Source organism: Rhipicephalus microplus, chromosome 8 (genome assembly GCF_043290135.1).
Source record: "Rhipicephalus microplus isolate Deutch F79 chromosome 8, USDA_Rmic, whole genome shotgun sequence".
NCBI lineage: Eukaryota > Metazoa > Arthropoda > Arachnida > Ixodida > Ixodidae > Rhipicephalus > Rhipicephalus microplus.
In genome coordinates, this window is record NC_134707.1 from 21,534,345 (window position 1) to 21,538,271 (window position 3,927).

Below are 3,927 nucleotides of genomic sequence, written 5' to 3' on the forward strand. Positions count from 1 at the left end.
CGACGCTGGTGCACGGGTGAGGAGGATCCCAGAGTTCCACGGCAGTGGCTTCAAGGAGTGTGGGTTAACCGGCGTCTCAATGACGTACGTGCCACCGCACAAGAAAGCGCCTTGGGTAAAAAGATAAAGGAATACAGCCAAGGTCAATTAGCGTCCAGCCTTATGCGAATGAGAGAGTTTTGTGAGAGAGGAAAAGTGATGACCAGCCAACCGTGACGTCATCGTGGAGTAATGATGGGTTAGAGGGAAAAAGCTGCTCGCCGATGTGTAGCAGTAACTGTGGGACGGTAGACCACGCGTTTTTCGCAATAGTACAACAATGACCACCCCGTATCATGACGAGCTGCCTGGCCGACACATTTCGGAAGGAAAGTTTAAAGGCCTTTTAGAGGTGGTCACGGTTTTTCGCAAGTTTTGAAACATAAAAAAATACTCTGCCGCATTCCGAAACCTTGAGAGGAAGTCAGTCTTGCTCCAAAAAAGGAAACATAAATTGCACGCGTCGACTAACGGTTTAGTGTGAGCTCAAAATGTAAGTTACGACTTGTTTTTTTCCCTGAGACACTCGGAACACGTTTCGCTGTGTATAGACCATAAATTTAAATGGCGCCAAATGTCACAATTTCTTCGTCTTTTTTTTTATGAAGTAATGCAATCTTTTGTTTTCGTAAAGCACTGTCCCAGACATTGTGCTCTCCTACTGGACTGTTTGGAAATCGTCCGGAAATGTTCACTTTGGGAACTTCACCTGTTTTGATTTCTTAATTTTCAGTGAAAGGCTACACGTCTGCGTGAGCATCTCGGATGTGGTCCTTAAAATTCTACAAAGCTTTTTCTTTTTTTTTTTTGATGCCTAAAAGTCTTTTCGGAGGTACTCCTTTTAAGATGTTTTTTATGCACCTCATATAGATTCAGCCGAAAGCAGTTCTGCTTATTAGCGTGCGTAATAACCCGGATTACCCCGTGCCTTCTCTGAAAAGATAGAATAGTACCGGCTAGTATTTGTGGACTTTGTAGACGTTGATACCATTCTTGACCCATTTTCCAAGCGGCCCTCCTACCAAGTTACTTTTACCTGTAGATGTTCGCTTCGTTTTCAGAGTTGCAACCAGTACGTTTTTTTTTTTTTTTTTCACTTGGCACCTCCCTGACAGGTCCAGTAACATATATCACAAATGAAGAACGATCTACTGTTGAAGGGACCATTCGAACGAGCACCTTCCGTATTGCTGGCAATCTTACAGAAGGCGTATGTGGCAGCCTTCCTCGTGCAAGGCAATAGCCTGTCAAAGTTAGCCTTAACTCTCAACTACCAGTGGTCTCATTGAAATCTAAGCCACTATCTTTCCCATGCGAGTGAAATTCGAAAGTTTCCTGCACGCAGACGTGCCCTTCATTGTTGTATCTATAGCTGTATAGCTGTACATACTTATTCAACGCACACATGCCTATCGCTTTTCAATAAATTATCAATCCACCTACCTGAAAGTACGCGGCAGTAACACCACTGTTGCGATGAATTCACTCAAACCACCAACACTTGCTCTTATATTGACAATAAGGAAGCTTTGGCATTCTGGTGTGAAGTAACCGAAAGAATTGCGAGCTAAAGCGAAGCAACGACGGTGAAACGCGTGGCTTCGCTGTGTGTGTGCACCGGTCGGAACCGCGCGTATAGAAAACCACAACTCGCGTACGTTCGGACAAACAACTCGCAACGACCTCAAAAAGCCGTCCACCGCCCGTACATACGCAACGGCTCCTCACCCTTCCCTCTTTTTCCCTCGCATGCAGTGTACGCCTCTGTGGATTCAGCTTAACTACAGCGCACGTTCACTCGCAGCTCGTCCGCGACTGTGAATACGTGCCGGAGCCACAGTTACAAAAGGCTACCGTTCATCTCCTGTTTTCGCTGCAGCTTAATTCAGGGTTGCCTTTTATCCATTTCCTTTTCACTGAGCAAGTGGAAAGAACACGTAAGCAATATCGCTTGCTTTTACTACTTGAACTACTCTTTGGATGCTTTGAAATCAGCTTCTTCCTCTTGCGAAAAAAGAAAAGCATAATGGCTCCTTTTTTACAGATGGACGAAGGGACGGACGGGAGGAAAGACTGATGAATTGATAAAGAGATTATGGTACATACAATGACTGCATGTACCTGCTTATAACAAACCCAGCTTCACACGCGCACACACACTCATAGAGACCCTAACAAAGCACTACGGACAACTTTTTCTTTCTTTTCTTTTTTGGTATATTTCTTTGTTGATTCTATACTATTTTCATGATCATGAGATAGCCGATGGCAATGCAGCTTACATTCCTACATTTCACATCTTAAAAAACACTCCTTTTTGCGATAGCAACTGGGCCATGTTTCAATTTTGCTTATCGGTTTTCATAAAAGTCCAATCATCTTCAGTAATTCACAGTTCAACGACATAGCTGCATGTGAGTTTTATGTGCAGCAGCGCCCCGCCACAGTGGTCTAGTGACTAAGGTACTCGACTGCTGACCCGCAGGTCGCGGGATCAAATCCCGACTGTGGCGGCTGCATTTCCGATGGAGGCGGAAATCTTTTAGGCCCATGTACTCAGATTTAGGTGCACGTTAAAGAACCCCAGGTGGTCGCAATTTCCGAAGCCCTCCACTGCGGCGTCTCTCATAATCATATGGTAGTTTCGGGACGTTAAACTCCACAAATCATCAATTATGTGCAGCAGCGATTTTTCTGTTATGTTTTGTACTTCATATTCTATCCCTGATTTCTATCCTTCTCTGATTTTCATCTATTCCATCCCTGATGGAAGTGTAAAATCAGGTACATGCTGAATGGACATCTTCGAACCCTAAAATTCCATGTCGTGATGTGCATCGACAACTCGACCACACAAAGAGAAAAAGAAAACGTTCTATTGAAATTAAGAGAATTCCGGCTATGCACAGTATATGACGCCTACAAACTCCACTAGAAGGCCAAGGGGACTGTAGACATAAAGGCCCTAAGAAGCATAAATGCCGGAAACAAAGCGAAAAAGAAAGTAAATGACAGTAATATGAACAGGTCAGATATTATATGTAGTGGTTATAATACGGACCTGTTTAGAGTTAATTAATCTAATGCCTTCGGGGCGTCTCTCATGACCATATGGTGGTTTTGGGACGTTAAACCCCACATATCGATCTAATGCCTTCGGGGACACTAAAAAGAAATTTAAACCCAGCTTTGCCCAGAAGAACAGGACATAGGACCAAGCACCTTCCCGAGAGGTCATGATATTTGGAAAGTTGCGCATATTCATGTGCAATAATGAAGTTTTTGCTGCATTGTGTTCCACGCATTCTAACGAAATGTGCATAAAAGACAGCGAAGATAACTTTGCGTCGCTTATACATGGACAGCAATCTGAGTCCCTCTACCTAGTTGTGCTGGAAGGAAACAGAGTGGAGAATTTGTGACATATTGTTTCCTGTGAGTGATTCCGCATTCGTGTTACGACCTCATTCCTGCGTTGTAAGTTTCAAGTTATTTCAAGATCGTATGACATTTCATTGCATTTACACACAGCGTTGACCAGCATATGTTTTAATGGCTTTGCCTCCTTTTAGCGGTTATCACGGGTATGACTCGTTCGTGGACCATCACGGTATCATTTTGCAAAATCAAGCGCTGGTTTCGGTGAGTTCATTGGGTTTTATAAATTAAGACGCCTTTCATCCAAGCAGGACGGCGGAAAACAGAAGATATATGCTCAATATTCATTGCGGGCGTCTACCGACTGTTTTCATTTGTCCTCATTGTGCGCAAAAAAAAAATAGTTATGGCTCAGCTGTACAAAGCAGCTGCCTGGCCGACTGAGGTGTGTGCCGTGACCGCACGACGTGTCTGGGGCACCCTGCTGGAAGTGTACACACCCGACGTACA